Genomic DNA, 19,239 nt, shown 5'->3' on the forward strand with positions numbered 1-19,239 from the left:
TATATTAAAAATATGACATGATCTTATAAATAAGTGCTGTAACTAACATGTCTATCTATTGCCCATTAATCTGACTATCAATTCATTGTTTGGGCTACAATATACAGTAAAAAAAATAGCCACTACTATTTTCCATAGTCCAACCAACAGTCTAAAACCCAAACATGTTCAATTTACAATGAGCAACTAATTGTTTCACTTTATATATATATATATATATATATATATATATATATATATATATATATTTTATGTCAGATAACTACCCAAATGCACATAAATGAGTTAAACTTGCACCACCTTGAGCTAATTGCTGCAACCATAAATTCTGCTTAATGCATCAGTGATAATAATCAAATGATACTAATAAGGTTCATACTGCCTAGATAAAATAATATACTACATACCGAGTGCTTCCTCCTCATCTGATTTATTAATTAAATCATTTACATGCTTGTTGATAATGTTCAGGCAGCTGTTTACTCAAAATGAATCAATAAATTCATTGTTTAATTGCAGTTTCTCTCATATCTGTACTGATATGTTGATATTCCCTTTGGTTTGCTTTACAGAGAAATGTACTAAAAGGTCATAACGAGGCATGATTACAACCACTAACTATTAAATATTGCAGTTATTAACAAACCTCTACATGATCAAATTTAACAAGATACCAGATTATTACCAGCCAGTCTTAACATCGCCTACACTTCAAACTACTCGACAGCAATAAGGTGAGAACAGCAGGCCGTCCTCCTGCGGTGCAAGCATCTCCTACCAGGCAAACACATCAAAAGCCTCTGCATTCATTATGTGAAATGGTGCAGCTGAAGGGAACTGATCTACAAGTAAATACAATGGCGCTAAAGTGTGCGAGATTGGTATTTGTTTTTAATTGGCTGCTGCAAAGCAACCACTGTCTGTAATCAAGGAAGCAGTGGGGGATCCACAACACAACAGTCTGTACCTATTAGGCTCGGCTCACTGGTAAACAGAGAAGCTTGCATATTCCACTTCACATGTGACAATTAAAAAAACTATAGCTATGATTTACTTTTTAATTGTTCTACTCTTGGTAGAAAGTGCCTTTTTTGACTCATTTTACTGGGGTTCGACTCATGGTGAGCATTACTGTAGCTGTGACACTAGCAGGACTCTGCCACCAGAGAGAGCCCTGTCCTTACCTAAACATCCTGCATGCTTTGTTTTTCTTCTCTCCCCTTATAGAAAAGCTGGAACTCTGGAAATACCAGTGGTTCATTTCTTAAAATGAGACAGTACCATATCAGTCTTTTTCAACACAAAGACTTTGCTCAATTATCTCAATTTAATCAATTTAAAAAATATATATTTCTTAATTTTGAAGACTGTCTCACACTGTCATAAACTGTAAAATGTTAATTTTCAAGTATGAGGTTGGACTTATTTTGAAGAGACAAACAGCTACTGTCTGATGTCCTCTTCAGGTCACTTATGATCCCCGGAGACTTGTTCTCTCCTGCTGCATGCTGGGTAAAATCCTTGTGGATGTCAGCATGTCTGGCAGAAGGTGTAACATTATATCCTTCCAAATATTGTGTTAAGGCCTAATCCAGTTAGTCAGCACGTGCTCTTGTGCATAATGACCAATCGCACCCATGAAGATGTGAAATAACCTTTTTTATTGCAGGTTTGCAGAACCATAGCATTCATTTTAGGAGGTTAGAGTATAAAGTGAATGTTGAAGGGATGAAAATGTGAATATCTTCCGCATTTAAGGTATGAAAGATGCAAACATTTGTAGCAAAAAGACTGCACGAAACAGAGAGACTTGTCTCCCAAGAAGACCATGTAGCATTTATAAAGCAGTTAAAAACACCCCATTTGTACGTTTTTTGTTAGTGGCTCCCTCTAGTGGCCATAGTGATTATGAAGGACGCTAAGGCAGAAGTGACATTAAGTGTAAAAGCAAAGGGAACTTAGCTTCCCTAGTTCAATCTTTTTTACTTTAAACTACCTTTTGTAACTCCTAAGCATGTACTTTTCCCCTAACCTTAAGCACATAGTTCTATTGCTTAAACCTCACCAAACTGCGAGAGTTTCACAACATTAACACGTGTTCAAAAAGGCAACCGTTGTGTTTAGTTAAGAAACCCTGTTGGTCTGAGAGGGGTGCTGATTTTGAAAATGTTTTTGTGATTTGTATTTGAAAGAGGAAACACTGACATATATGGTTGTTTGGTTTGGAGGACTTGTTTACAAAAAGTAGTGCTATAAGTAAGGGTTAATGCACAAAGAGGTTTCCATAATCAGGAATGAATGGATGACAGGGATGCACACTCTTCTGATTGCATAAAAGAAAAAGAAATTACTCATATTGTTTATATGGAGAATTGTTTTTTTTGTAGCCATGACTAAAAATCACAATCTATTGAATCATAACCTTGTATCACGGTATGTATTGTATCAGCAGATTCTTGCCAACACACAGCTCCGTATGAAATGTAGATTTGAAGGCTGTGGGCTGTTTAGAATGACAGCAGTATTTTACACTAACAGCCCCTCAGAGTCCCACAGGACAGAATAGATCAGGGTGGTGCAGACAGACAGTACTCGTCATACAATTGATTATTGGACTTAAATCCATCACCGTACATTTATGTATTCTCCCAGGCTGGACTTGTAACTGTAGCACAAAGCATTTGTTATGGCATTATATTACCATCATATAAATCGAATGAACAGTCAGATCAGTGGATTTTTTTTATCTCCAATGTTCAGATTTTGCCTGGAAATAACAAACATCAGTTTTGGCTTCTGACACTGACTGACAGAGTCAAACAGCTCTCCTGGTGCCGAACATAAACCTTTTAATTACTGCAAACATGGTTGATGAGTTTGAAGCTTGATTACTTGGCCTTCATTAGTCAGATTGTGAGCTATAGTGACTCCCAGAGGCACAATTTGGCATCTCTAAACACTGCCAGCCTCTGTGTTTAGCAATTACATTTACCCTACAGTACACCCAAACAGGTGTGTGCACCCCAAATACACACTTGCTAACAGGCCTGTGTATGTGTGTATGTACACTCACACTTTTTATTATCAGCTTGAACAAGCAGGGCAGGCTGAAGGAATTTCAGTCTGTTTTTTAATTTAGAGAAAGAGCCTGACTAAAAGAAAACACTGATAAAATGTGCTTAGTGTGCTGCGTTGTTGAACTCTGCCTGTCATAATGATTTCATGTTTGCTGTGCCATCTTGGCTTTGTTTTCCATCGGGGCGGCCGGTGCTTGTCACTACAGCGAGGAGGGAGCGTTCTGCCTCAGGCCACGACACACTGATAATGAATGTTCAGCTCATTGGAAAAATAAAGTGTGTCTAAATTATGTGGTCAGGATCTGGCCGTTGTTTGGGTGTGTGAGTCAGACACAGTGACATGCGCGGACGTACAGTTTGCACAACAGTCAGTCACTTCCTGCGCTGTAATAATGCTGATGCCAGGCCGCAGTTAGGCTAATGCAGGTGGAACGTATTGTTGATAGGCTCTTTGTGCGATACTGCATGTTGAGCTTTAACACGCTGTCCGGCAGCAGCCTCGCCGCTATTTTTAGACGGGTACAGCTGCTCCTTAGCACCCACCCTTAAACCAGCCATTCACCAGAGATTTATGGCACGAGCCCATGAGAAACAGCTGTAGTGTCTTGCCACTTGCTCGTCCAAGCAGTATGAGCTGAGGTGTATTAAGAATTACATTTATTCTGTTTACTATGCGGCATATTCACAACAGCTGACATCAGTATTAAATGTAGTTATCAGTGAGTGGGATGCCTCACGCAGTCCAAACCACAAGTGTGGAGCGTCCGGTGCTGCAGCGATGACTCAGGCCCTGGTCACAACGCCACCTGGGTCCAACACAAGTTCAACACTTGTGGCGAGCTGCTCCCCCACAACACCATGTGTCCCTGCATGTTAGCTCAGCGTTCTGTACGTACATCTGAAAAACAACAATATAGTTTGTCCCTGATGAAGGTGACTCTGCGTTCGCTCATACGTCCCTGGTGAGGCCTGAGAAAAGATTGCTGGGACTTTGTGTTTTGGACAAAAAAAGAAAACACAGATTTGTCCTTTTAGTAATTTTCTGCCTTACTGTTCCCTTAGTACAGTTTCTACAGCCTCAGTCTGACCACGACTGTCACATGATTAGTTGTGTAAATTGGCAGGAAACTGCTGTGTAGCTACAGTAGGCAGAGAAATTGGCCCGGTGGTGCCTTTATGAAAAAAAGAGAGGGAGTGTGTGTGTGTGTGTGTGTGTCTGTGTTGGGGATGGGCACTAAATACGCAGCTCCCTCGGCCACACTACAGCAGCTAAGCTTAAGTTTAGCTTATCACTGTCAGTTTGTTGTCTCCATTATTCAAAAGGACACCTTATCAGCCGGGGCGACTCGTATTAGCCTTCCCCACTGTGTGTTTCACACAATGATGTTCTACACTGTTCCACGTTAACTCTGGTGTCTATTTCAGCTGCTCTCTATCCATTTATTGATGCATGTCTTCCATTGATCCCTGCATTGATTTGCCATGCAATCCATTACCCATCTGTCTGTTTCAGCTGGCTTTTAAATGATCCGTCAGATTGAGCTATTAAGGGGAGTAGTGGTGAAGTCCAAAGGTTGGTGATACATTCAAGGAGAGAGGGGTGTGTGTGAACGTGCATGTGTGTGTGCGTGTGAGGGGTGTTATTAAGCATTTCGAGGATTGCAGTAATTTAATATTTTCTTCTTTTAATATCTACTTCTTTGCTGCAACAACAAAAAATGTGTCTCTTGTTTTCTATGGCTTTATTCTTCTTTAGTTGTGTATATTAAAGGAAACATAGAATAAACACAATAAAACCAAAACTCACATCAAATATCTAGTCATAGTGGTAGTTTCTGATTTAAATCAAAATATCACCAATTTTAGACTATTTCTTGCTGACATTGCCATCTTACACTGCTGATGTCATTTGGAGCCAGAGTCTGCGCAGTATGGAAGTCCCGCCCATACACGACTCGATCGCATGTCAATCACAGCTGTCAATCATGATGTCTCACCCCTCTTTGTATAGCATCAAATAACTAATTAAAGCCAAGCTTACCATAAGAAGGAATCCTTGAACAGACACCAGCGTGATAAGAAAGGCCTATAGTGTAGTGGTGTACAAATCCACAATTCAAAGCTCAAAGTTCAGTTAACACAGATTAAAATGAACTATTTCCTGTTCATCACTCAAATTTCTTTTGAACGCTTCAACTTGATGTGAAGTTCTGAATTCAATTTCAATGTGGCTGATGTTCAGACATTTGATAAAAATATAAGACATTTTCTGTTGGAATCTGTATTGACTTCTTTATATAAATTGAGATATTCCGGCTTCAGCAGCACTAGGACATGCGTGCATTGAATACTTTTTTTTAATGGATATGTGTTTACCCCGACCTAGCCAAACGCTACGGCAAACAAGAACAGACTGCGACAGTAGTGTGAGTAAATGCTGTAATGAGTGCTGAAAGTTTGAGATAAAAACAGTGCGTCAGTGTCGCTATTCAAAAGATGCACCTACTAACATCTCTAAAGCTTGCTAATTAACATTTTACATTATGTTTGTTTATTGTGCACAAATTTATATGAAAACAATTTGTAGTTTCACAGGAAGCTACATGCTGAAACAATTTCTTTGGTTGAGCCCTTAAGTGACCTAGCTACAGCTAAGCTAATTGCCTCGCAGCTCTAGCTTCACACTGAATGGACAGATATGAGAGAGGTACCAAGCTTCTCATCTCTCGCCAAGAAGGTCTAATTATTCCTTCAATTTAAATGGTCCTCTATGGTTTGAAGAGATTCTTGGGCCTGAAACTCATGAAAACCTTTCAGAATTCAACTGGATAAACTAAAAAATGCTTGGTCATCAAGCTAAAAAAAACAGGTTGTGTGTCTTAGTTCCTGAAGTTGACATTTTGGAGGTTTTCACCTGACAACAGCAATATTTAGGAAAAACACATCCTTTATGCATTCTCCCTTTGAGTTCTTGAAATGTATTTGCAGTTGGGTTTTTTTTACACAGAAACGTGTGCTGACATTTTTGATGTTTCATACTTTTTTGAAATTATGGTCTGGGTTTTTCAGGCTATCGCTTTAATCTTCCTGTAAGAACACACTTTGAAGAAACAAAGAAAATGCCACCAGCCAAACATAGATGTGGGGGGGCTTCGATGGTGGGGCTTCCAGATTGAGATGCAAGATGGATTCATATATATTCATGAATTCAGTCAGAAAAGTCAAACGGAAGCAGTATGATAATCTTGCAGTAATTGCATTTTTCCCTCCAACTGTTTTTGGCAGAGCTGAGAGCCACACACGGAGACATGCGACGGGGAAAGCAGTCTCAAGGAGTGTTACAGCCGTGAACAGTGGATACACTCTGACCCCGTAACTAAGGCCAGTCAATCCACAGCGGGGTCAAGTGGTGGTTATGTCAAATCCATTGGATTCATGGGTAATGGGATGGCTATCATTAGTCCTCGGATAGTCAATTATATGTTTAATTAAGCAAGACAGACATCAGATAATTGAACTATTGACTGCTTTCTCTGAATCACATCTATCTTCTGATTTAGCTGAAGTAATTTAACATTTTTTTGGAGACACAAGAGCCGGAAATAAAATCTTGACAGAATTATTTCCTGACCTCTGACTGAAGAACTTTTTGGTTTAATTTTCTGACTGCGCACTCTTTCTCTTCAGGAAATGCCGTACAAAAAAAAGAGAAACGTCCAAAGGAGCATATTTCAAACTATCAAGCTTTTTTTTCATACATGTCAGTCTGCTGGATACATGTCAGCAGCCGTCGGAAAAGTGCTGACATTGCTGCCCTCCTGTCCGGCAGCCCGCTCCCTCTGTGTGAACTTGGATTTAGCTCAAGGGTATAGCCTCCCTGCTAATGTGATGTAGCTCCAAGAAGGAAACAAATTGGCCTGACGTCTCATACACTGCCTTGTCTTGATTGTGTGATGGCTTCTACTGCTAATGTGTTACGATGGGTAGACCTGCACGGGGAGGGAGGCGGGTTTGTGTGTGTGTTAGAGAGAGAGAGACAGAAAGAGAGAGAGGGAGAGCGAGGGAGGATGGGGGAAGGGCCTCAGTCTGCAAGATCAGCACAAGTGGAATTGCATTGATTCAGTTAACTGCAGAGTTGGAGCGTGATGTGGAATTCTGTTTATCAAGGGTGGAGTTTACACGATAGGCTCCATTTTGATCTTATTTTCTACATCGCATTCATAATCAGTCCCTGCTCTCTTATTTTCTGCAATAAAATGTCAGATCATCTTTATACATAAAGCTCAGCCTCACCTGGTTTCATATGCTCAGTAAAATGAGCAGATGTGTGTTTTTTACTAATTCACTGTCTTGATTTAACAGTATTTTTCCCAGTATCTTTTGCAAATTCATAACTAGAGCTGCTCACATAGCTCCGATGTGATGATACTGGCAGATACACACTGTGCACAACATCATAATCTGTATTAATCTACAAGATCAGATGCAAACAACTCACATCATGTTCTGTAAATCACCAGGAAATGAGCTGCACATTCCAAGTAAATACCGACTCGTGTTTTATATTCAAAACTGAAGCAACTGGCCCAGAAACGACATCTGCTGAATCTTAACAAACTGCTAAATAAATCTCAAACATTGTACTAATTATAGAGAATAAAGCACAGAACTGTAGCTTTGTAATTGGCTCTTTCTCATGAATGGTGGTTGAAAACACACACACACCATACTGTCATTGAAAGATGTGAGGGGTTTTTTATGCTGAAAGTAAAATAATGAAAATACATGCAATAATGACAATAATATTTTATATATAATAATACTTATGGCTAGAATTTTTTATTTCTTATTTTAAGTATTGAACACACAAAGATGGATACAAAACATATGCACCCCCTCCAAAAATACATTTAAAAACCGGGTTAAGAAATGCATACCTTAAAATAAAAAAATACAGGGAGGAAGAATTAAATGCAGCAATCCCAATATGGCCTGTGTTCTTTTGTGTTTAAAAGCCGTCTATGCGCAGTCCGTCCATGTTTTTTGGGGCATTCAGAGAGGACACACGTATAGTAAATTAATTAGGCTCTCTCTTTAACATACATTTAAAATGGGCATGTTGCAGATGTATGCTTTCTTTTCTCGTTCACTTCTCTTCGCCTCTCTTTCCTCTCCTCACTTCCCCCGTCTAGCTGTAGGGAATTTGTCTCTGAGGGTTTATCATGACTGCCTCATATCCCCCCCCTCAGTTTGTCATTTTGCTGATCCAGACGCTTTTTCATATTTCAGTATTCTTATCATCCACTGGCAGTAAGATGATCCATTTCACTTATTTCTTAGAAGTGTGACTGTAGCCTAAGTCAATATCTACAGAATGAATTCAGTGAATCGCTGAGGAGGGGCAGCTAGTTAGCGGCTGTGGTGGTGGTGGTGGTGGTGGTGGTGGTTGTACTGGTGGCGCAGGACTATTTTTTTTTATCCAGAGTCAGCAAGGGTAAAATGTCAAGCATTTCTTAGGGAAGCGGCTCCATAGGATTCCATTTGAAGCTTTAATCTTAATTGAGAGCATCGCACATTGATATTCCATAGGCCTCTTTGCCCTTCGCCTCTCAGCTACTTTCATTTAGAGGACAGCCGTACTGCACTAGAGCATAGGGATTGCTTTGTCAGACAGCCAAGAGGCCAAAGGCAAGGTCAACCCCTCTTTGTAATGGTGGCTCACTGTGGAGTGAAGGCATCCCCTCTTTGATGCTGTCAGTACTTTTGTGAAACATTTCTGAGTCTTCCTGAAGTGAATGGAATGTATCACATTCTGACCTCATATTGGCACGAAATATTACGGACTCATATTTTAGTTTATTATATCATACGGGTAAAGTTCCGTAGCTTCACAGCTTCCTGACATGTGGATCTAAACAAGCCACTTCTCTCCGCCAAAGCTCGAGGCCAAACAGAATGATGATTTAATGCAATGTGGAGTAAAAGAAGATATTTGCATACTTAGCAGTCAGAGAGAGTTCACCACAGCAGTGGCAGATATTATTCAATTATGTTTAAAGGGACAGTTCACCCTAAAATCAAAAACACACATTTCCACCTCTTACCTGTAGTGCTATTTATCAGTCTAGATTATTTGGTGTGAGTGTGGGAGATATCTGCAGTTGACATATTTGTCTTCTCTCAAATATTAGAGATGCACTCTTTCAAGCATTCTTTAACTGAATAGTATCAGCCATCAAGCTATAATGAGCCTGATCCAAACCTTTGTTTTGGTGTTTTTACCTGCAAAACTGCAATGAGTGAAGACACTGCTGATTCTTCAACTATCTGCTGTCTGTCTCTCCTCGACTCCACTGAGCTTGTGTGTTTAAGAGCAGGGGCTGAGCTTCACCCGCACTGAAACACAGCACTCCATAAACAACAGCAAATTGCGGTATGAGATTGTTTAATTGTGTTATTTACCTAATTTTATGTGCACTTGTTTCATTTCAGGTCAGTGTGAGAGTCTCCTTTTTCCTGTCATCTATGATGCATGGTGTTTCACCACGTCTCGTCTGCTACGTGCCGAGGATCGTGTAACGAGTGCAACAAACGCAAGCAAAGAGCCAATAAGAGTCATCTTTAAAAATGCAATCCATGCAAAAGATGGCGGGAATAATCACTTAATGGTATATGGTTCATTCAAGTAACAACATTATATAGAGGTTTTGTTACTTTATGTTTAATTTAGTAAGAAATAGCCTAAAAAAACATTGTGGAACAACTTGGATGCATGTTTTAATTTTTCAGAATGTAATGGAGAGCTACTCAGTTGTAGAACATATTACATTAGATTGATTTTAATACCTTTAATGTACTTGAAGTGTGCAGCTTTACTATCTGGGAAAATAGAAGTATCAGGTCCAAACTTGCTATCGGCAGATACCACAAGGTCGGTGGAATAATGTCTGACATCTCTACAGCGGATATCTTCAACACTCAATTCAAACCAAAACAACCGAAAATATATATTTTTGATTTTGGGGTGAACTGCCCCTTTAAGATGACCTAAAATAATAATTTGACTCTAAATACAGACTCCTCACAGAGGAAAATATATGTGCTTCGTCCATGTTGGAAAGCTCCCAAATCAACGTAGCTCACACGCAGCTCACAATGGGTGCAGCAGCATCCCCTAATCCTCAAACAAAAGGGGGAAGGACTAACTGGCCCAGCAGATGCAGCGATAAGGCCCATGTCATCAAGTAAGGTGAGGAGAGGAGGAAGGTGCGGGACAGCAACGCTCTCGCCACTCCTGTGGGAAGACTCGTCATGCCACCTTTCCAGAGGTGATGAAAACAGATGGAAATAAAAACTCACAACACACACACATACACACAGAAACCGTTTCCAGCTGAGTGCACAGCCCCTATCCGTGGGACTGAGGACTGAGCTCGCCTCCATTTCTCATGCTCCTACCTCAGCCCGCTGCTGACACAGATATACTGTAAAGAGATAGCAGCACAGATAGGTATGCATGTGCATGTCAAAGTAGCCCCGGGGGTATAAGCCGGTGTGAAAACACACAGACTGAAAGGATAACACACGATCTTTCTGCCACACTTTTCTCATTAATCTCAAACATTTATGTGACACTTTAAACTGACTTGTGAAGCACTACTCGAGATAACAAGTTTAAGTCTTTGCTGCAAACACAAGTGTCTCTTCTGCTGATGAAACAATGAATCAGGATTAAAGGATTAGTCCTTCAAAGATCTGTTTTACTAGCATATATGAATAACAGGTTCCTATGGACGGGGCTGCAGCTTCTGACAGATTTATCAGGTGATCAGGGCTTGATAAAGCTTCAGAGAAGCTGCTCCTATTTCAAAGTGTTCTCTTCTGGTTCTGTGGGAAAGCCCAGTGTTACTGCTTTCCACTCCTTCCACCAATCAACCACAGCAGAAGCCTTTACTAAACACCTCAGCTGCCACAGACGAATCAACACAGTGAGACTCCAGATCTATTCGGACAACAAAGCAACTGAACTCCTCAGCAGGACATAGGGAAAGAATCTTTAAAGAGAGGGTTCACTTTATCGCACGGATCAATAAAATCTATTCAAACCAGGCAGAGATACTTTACTCTTTCCAATAATATGCAACCTTCTTTCCAACTCATGACATGACAGCATTGTCAAAAATACATGTTTCTTTTTAGAACTGTCCTTATTTGATAGGTTGATTTTTTTGAGAAGATTCACTTATTCAGCAATAGATTTCACAATCAGTGTCTTAAAATAACTATTGTCATCAGGTCATATGGATGCTGTGAAAGTTAAAAAGAAGAGTAGTTTCATTTTTTCGGTGTGATTGTGCAGTGTCCACACATGAGTCAAGGCTGTTCCTCTCCTCACGATTTAAATATAGCCCCACTTGCCATTACTGCTGTCACTCACAGACTTATGGTGACCTTTTGACCTCGCCTGTACAAAAGAGACTTGAAGCTGACATACTCACTCCAAATGTTTTTCACCCGAGCAGCCAAACAGAAGCCGAGACACATTTTCAGATTTTTTTATGGGGCTCTGATGTTATCAGTCTGATAGTTTTGTTTTCACTCATTTGTCTGATTTTGTTGGAGGTTTTTGTCAGTGCAAACGTACGGGAGGCTGACAGACGGGGGCTTCCCACAACAATTGGACAGTTGAACGTTTCTCAACACCTGATGTGCAGGCTGAGGTCAGAGTTTGTTGGGTTACAGCTCAGAGGCCACCAACGTGTGTTGTTGTTCAGCCTGGACATGTTAGTGCTGCAGGCAACTGATTGGCCACGTGTGGGCGGTGTGTTACTTCACACAATTCACTTTCCCTTCTCTGACACGGGCCTGCTGCTTTTTTTAAACCATTTGCAGTTTCACATAAGTGCGTTCATGCCAATCTCTTTTTGCCTTGTTAAGACTATAAAGACTTGTAAAGTCAGTTAACAATCGGCTGTCTCTCATGATAAATAATTTGAGACACAATATAATCCAATCCAGCGCAGCATTCACATAAACTACAGCCTCAAAAATAACTTACCTTCACTAACCTTCACAAAATGTTTAAATTCTTAAAGCAGTTGTAATATAGCTGGTCTGTCAGGCTTGGTATCACCGTATGACTAACAGCAATTTCTTGGCATGTTTTGAGTATTATCCTTACGCATTTTTTGCTTTTCATGTCATTTCACATAATTTAGTCTATATGGAATTATATTGTGCAGAGAAGTGCTGTGGAAGTCATGTGAGGTGGTATAAAGAGCGAGAAAGTCCACGTCGGGAGGAGTTTGAGGTTGCTCTAACAAACAGGACTTTCAGTTTGCTGAATATATGTGTGTAACTTAATTTACATAACAACCTAAGTTATTTTTTTACCACAACCATGATCATTTTGTAAACCTTGCCAAGTAATTTTGTTTCACAATGTTAACCACGTGTTTAAAACTGTGACTGTATTGGAAAGTCATATTTCCATTTTGTTTCTTTTTGAAAGCTAGCTGTTTCCTCCTGTTTCCACATGTTATGCTAAGCTAAGCTAAGCCAACCAGCTGAGACCAAGCAATTGGCCCATTCCAAACAGGCCCTTTTTGAACTGGCACTGTGCTAATTTAGAGACGATAAAAGATACTTATTTATTTATTTTATGGGTCAAGTTGCAGTCTGAACAGAGGAGTTTTCAGTCTGTGACAGAAGGTGTGTAGCATATCCACAGCCCTGATGTCTGTTCCAACATTGTGTAGTCAGATCAGATTTGACAAAAAGATCAAACTAAACTCCTTAAAATGGTGATAAAATACACCTTGTGTTTACAGTTTGTTTTTTCTCATTGTAATTGGCCAAATAATTAGTTAATGCAGGGCTGGTTCCCTAAATGATCCATAATATAATAATTCTATAAAAAAACATTAGTATTTCTCAAAGTTCATCATTTGCATGAAACCGTGAGAATTTAATATCCGTTTGCAACAATCAAGACTGATTTAAGTGACTGTCTGCGGTTTCAAACAAATGAAGTCTGTCAAAATAATTCAGTGGGAATTCATATCACACCCTCTCCACACTGTTGTTTACTTGTAACCTTTCATTTAATTCTTTTGAGAAGTTGGAGCTTCTTTTTTTCTGCCGTTAAATCCCAGAACAAAGTACTTCCTGTATCTTGACCACAGAAAGAGCAAACAAGTACATGGGTTCACTGTAGTATAAAGGCCTGCGTCCCCTTAAATAGATCCCTTAAAAGCTTTGTGCTGGCCAATCACAAGCTTCTCTCCCTGACAGCCCAACCACAGCACACAGATGGTTGTTACTCAGTTGTTTTAGCGGAGGCTTAACATCGCACACGATGACAAAGATGGCCAGAGAATCAAAGAATGGGCGTGTGAACACTGTAGTGCCAAGTCCTCCAGCTGCGTAGAAGACGAAGAGACGGATACGGCTGCGCTAAAATCAGCTAAAGTATAAAATTATATGGCTTTAAGTGCAGCATAGTGCTTCTGAGAAACATGAGAGAAGAGTTATGACACAACGGAGATGTTAACATGACACACTAGTGGGAGAGTGACACACCCAATTCCAAGGAGGCCTGTTAGACTTTACTAGAACGTATGACACCGCTGCCATTTTCTCATGTCAGTGACACCCGCAGGAACTTATGAAGTAGGGTGTTGAATGGTACATACTCAGTGACAACTGTAGTTTTGATTTCAAACCCCATCATCTTTTTTTCATGACTACTTTTCTCATCCTTTAAGTCTGGAAATATCTTACTTTTTTCTTTAGAATACTAACAAACTAAACCTGATCCAGATTTTTCTGCAGATCTGGTTGGGGAAAAATGAACAGGGTTTATGTAAAATAACTACTTCTGTATGTAACTACTGGATGGGTCACGTAGGTGACATGGAAGGTGCAGTAGAACAAAGTGAGGCCAATGCAGAAGTGCTAAAATTCTTTGAATGGCCACTTGAGGCTGCCTCCAAAAGTGAGTCAATCACTATAGATCCCCATGTTAAAATACCCCACTTTACAGCAGAAATAAACATGTTTTCACCATCATAGAAAAACAATTTAAATCTCTACAGCTAATTTCCATAATCTTTGCATAATTCGCTTGTTTCATTTATATTAATAAATGGCTCATAAATGGCTTGCCCTTGCATTGAGCCCACCTCAGCTCACCCCCGCTCCACCTCTTTGCCCCTTTTTTGGATTAGCCGAGAATCAGGCACTGCCACCCATTTTAAGCTTAATTTCAGCTCTTTGCAAACTGGGTGACGTCCCAGAAGCTATGTCTATATTTTATACAATCTATGCTCATCACCTCACTTAATGCTCTGCTCTATCATATGACCACTATTCGTCTCGTGGCTTACAATAACGTGGGTTTCCACCGAGTGCATTATTTTTATATACCTTCAAACAGTAGATGAGTACAGCCTGCACAGTAACACAGTCCCAAAAACACAAAATGACCTATCTCTGTTTTGTCATTTCATTTCCTAACAGCAGCCAGAACAGTTTATTTTCTCATCTGCTGTGCTCTTCTCAAAACCAGTCCCAACCTTACTTTTCCTGGATGCGAGTTTGTTATATACCAGAGACATAATATGGTCCCCGAGGGCTGGACCTGCTTTCCCGGTTGTGTTTACCTCACCAGGGTGCACACGCTGGTGTCTGAGCAGGAGCTGACCCTTAATCAGAGAAGCTTTGCCAACAGCAACTGAGAGCCACAATTATCTGCCCTATAGATAGGTAGGTTGTATACTGGTGGCCCCGGGGCTGGGGAAAGGGAAGAGCCTGTAGGGGAGGGGAGGGGGGGCCTGAGTTAACCTCTCGTGTTTCTACTGTGCACTAATGGACGCCTGTCATCATAATGGACAGAAACAGGAGGGCGCCTGCCAGCTGCATGACCCCCATAAAACAGAACAGGAAATCCTAGCAGGGAATGAAAGGAAAAGAGATTCCTTCTCTTCTTTTTAATGACTCTTCCTTTGGCCTTTTATTTTTGCTGCAAAACTGCAAAGTCACTCATGAAAAAGGAGAATATTCTGCATATACCTCCTTGGAAAAAAAAAGTCAAGGTGATGAGGGTGCGGCTATTGGAATGTGTTTAAAATGATTAGTCGCTTTCACATCAGATGCACATACCTGTTTTTCACCTCTGTTAACAGGCTCAGAATGTTTTATAATGTTTCTGTCACGCTGGGAGGAACCTGTATAATCATTACATACAGTGGTTCACCCTTTGCTCGCTAACCAAAGTCCAGGGTCTGTAATGTGACGGGACTTTGTCACACTTCTGTCAGTGGTGTCCACTGAAACGTGACAAGCACTTTATCGAATCGGCGTCCTATCCGATCCCCAGGAGTTCATGCACAAACACGCTGAACACAACGTCCACAGGTGCCTTATTACAGTCAATAAAAAAGCAAGCTTTATTGTAGTTCTGAGGCTACACATTAATCCAGTCTGTAGAGCCCATCATGTGATAACCTAAGTCATTACCAGTAGTACAATCATAATTACTGTGGAATCTTTCAGGATGTGGCAACATTGAAAAAAAAAAACATTCATAGTTCAGACAGAAGCTAAGGCAAACAAAAAAAAGTCACAATCATATGATTTTATTAAAAATACATGCCTCTGTGTGAGAGAGCAAGAAAGTGCATACACACACATGATCGTCTGCATTGCACAGACATGTCTGCGTGTGTATGTGTGCCATGTCCATGGAGACGTCTGTGTGCGTGTGTGATCGCTGCATGATTCACAGTGTCACAACTGTGCGCAGAAACGACTGGACATCCTGAACGGAAACCACAGCCGCCGAAGCTGCGTTTTCCTGCGACATACAACCTACCACTCTCACAAAGAGTCACTTGACTGGACCCTTATATAGGAAGTGAAAGAGGAAGCCCCCTCGTCCATCCTGTCCTCCATCCCAATCTCTGCTCTGCACTTCACGTGAAGCCACTCTTGATCACCAGTGTGAGCCTTTTACTGTTGCAAAACAACCGCTGAAAGAACTGGCTGAGGCTGGAAACGGCCTGTTATTGGGGGTCAAATGTCTGGTCAGTTGACATTTAGCCACAAAAGATTAGTGACAATCATTACTGTGGATTCAGAATTCACTGATTAAAGAGGGTTTGTTTGAAATGAACGAATATTTACACAGTAGGTCGACTAATTCTTATTTGAAGGGCTGTTTTGTATCTAATCTCTGACAGTCAGCAGCTCTGCATCAAGATACTCAGTGTTTAGACAGTCAAGCCGGGCCGAACTGACACTTTACAGAGAAGATGGGTATGATATCACAGATGGAAGTGGTGAGTGATGTTTGACTGTGGGGTCTGTTGGCCCCGGCCTTCCCTCATGGCTCGAGGCCTCTGGCTGTGTTCATTGGTGACAGTGTACGTAGCCTGGCAGCCTGCATTCCTCTGCCTCTCCCCACACAATGGTGAGTATCTGCAGCATTCCTGTGTCTGTGTCCGCTGTCTGAGATGCAGCCAGGCCTTGGCAAACCCCAGCCAAGAGGCTGGCGCTGCGTTTAACAGATTCTGACGGACACGTTTGAGTGTTTTAACTGAACACCAGCAATCTATAGCCGTTATTCGTTGTGTTAAAAGTGTGTCATAGTTACATCCATAATGGACATCTGAGTCACTCTGGAATAAAAAATGGCCTCTGCAGAAGAGATTTTGAAATAATTTAGGAGATGATGATGCTTCCTCTTTAACCTGCTTCATCATTTTCCGCGCACTCGTTCCTCCTCTCCATCTGTTTTTTAAAAAACGCAAGCATGTCTGTTCTAAATCGTTTTCGCTGCTCTTTATCCTTCTCCAGCTATTTTGCTTTCTCTCTTGTTCTGATGCCACAGCCGTGCAGACACCTTTCCCTCCTGCTGACTCAGTAGCCAGCCTCAGGCGCTGTGGGCTCGGGGTGTTGGTGGCGGGGAGGAGGAGGAGGTGGAAGAGGAGGAAAGGGGGGGTAGTGTGAGGCTCCCACATCAGGCCCACCAGCCTATCACATGCGAGGGAAAAGAGCTGGCTAATCGTTTCTACAATGGCACCCTGCACACTGTCACACAGTACCACAAACCGCTCTCCTCGCCAACACTTCTACTGTACTATTGCGCTGTTGCTTAGAAATCCTCATGTGATACATGGAAGTGCGCAAACATACCACAACGAACAAAGAAGTGCACTGTTTGAAAAACCACACCTACTAAATTACATGCAATGTAAAATACATGCAAGAATATATGCATACCTTGCACTCCATTTTCTCCACTACTGCATGCGCATAATACACTCACATTTAAGGTAGTTCGTCTGAAATGCTGTAGAATTTTCCAGTGGTTTTAGTTCATGTACTCAGTGGTTTAATATTTCACCTCATTATGTAATTTACAAATTACATTACATGTCCCTACCACTTTCTGAAATGGCTGATTTTGTCCCCACCACTATTTCTGCTAAATCTGTTGAAAATGTTTTGAAAAATAGCTTGCACCAAGAAATGTAAAATGGTACTTTAACATTTATTTGCAAAATAAGAGGTTAACAATGCAATGTAAATATAGAAGAAACAAATTCAAAAAACAACATAAAGCAACATAAGCTGAAGAGGAAAAAAAATCCCCCCCAGACCTACTCAGGCTAAAACGTGCATCGGCCATCAGCTGCGGCTGTGGGTGTGATGGGTATGGAAACAGCTTTGTTTTGTCGAATCTGTAACAACAAATCAACCAATCAATTAGGTAAAATTAGTCAATCAACAGAAAAACTAATCACCAACTATTTTGATAATTGATTAATCATTAAAGACATTTTTCCTTTTTTAAGCTTCTCAGATATGGAGATTTCCTGCTTCGCTTATGCGATTACTTTTGTGTCTTTTTATAAAAATAAACAGAATAGATTTAAGGGGAAAAATTTCCTCACCACAATAAAAACTAAATATTTGAGAGCAGACCTATTGACACTGCAATTAAATAATGTTCAACTGTAAATTAATGTGTGATTTAAAACATATTAATGCATATTAAATATTTTTGTTTTGCTTGCATTATGGACAATTTTGCTTTTTTAAATCAATTATTTTACTTTCAATTAAGTCAAATACTATATTTAATATTTTGCAGTGTTGATATTTTTGCTCTCAATCCTATTCTATTTGATTGCATAATAAAGACACAAAAATAACCCCATATTTTCTCTGTTTTATATTATATTAAACTGAATATCTTTTGTATTTTGGACTGACAAAAATATGCTTTAAGGCATATGCTTGGACTTTGAGAAACTGGGACATTTTTTTTTTTACTATTCTCTGACATTTTATAGACCAAATGATTAATTGGCATATTAATCGATAATGAAAATAATCATCAACAGCAGCTCTACTCTGTAGTGGCCTCGGCTATACCCTTTTGATGTGCAGTTGTGCAATTTTTGTATTAATAGTTTATCTACTGTGATCTACCTCATACTGATCATCTGTTACACTGTCCAAAATCACACGCAAATGTTGAAGACCATTTAAAAAAATCTCTTTTCACCTGAGCCCTTATGCTCTCACCACTTTTCAACAGAAAGTGTCAAAAAAGACAAAAAGATAAATGAACCAAAAAATGTAACCAAACTAATTTAATAAGAAAACCTTCAATAATAACTGACGGTGAGTTTTACTTTCTGCACAGCAGACATCTGAGTAGGTTTACTGTTAATGGGTATATTTACGAGTACACTTTTAAAATAGAAGAAAATTAAACTGTGCCTGTAAACAAAGCTTCACGCCGTATATAAGAGCCACTGATTAATGAGCCCTTTCCAAATAACATTAAAATATAGAGGAGCATTATTCATCGCCACAACCATCTGGTTATTTTCTGCTACATCCTTGATGTAAAGCGAACAAACATACTCGTCTACGTCACGTACTCCCGGTGCAGCGAGGCAACCTTCAGGGATTCGGCCTGTTTTCAGAAGGAAAGTGTTTTTGCACCTGTGGTGTGATTTTAGAGCTGCTTTCCCTTCAACAGAGGGAGGAGTGGGGGGGTCAAAACTGTCAGGGGTCACACATGAAAAGAGAACCTGGTTTGCAGGCTAAAGGGTGCTGCCATTAACAGAGCCACCTGCCCAGCTGA

The sequence above is a fragment of the Centropristis striata genome, chromosome 3, assembly GCF_030273125.1.
Source record: "Centropristis striata isolate RG_2023a ecotype Rhode Island chromosome 3, C.striata_1.0, whole genome shotgun sequence".
In the NCBI taxonomy this organism is placed as follows: domain Eukaryota; kingdom Metazoa; phylum Chordata; class Actinopteri; order Perciformes; family Serranidae; genus Centropristis; species Centropristis striata.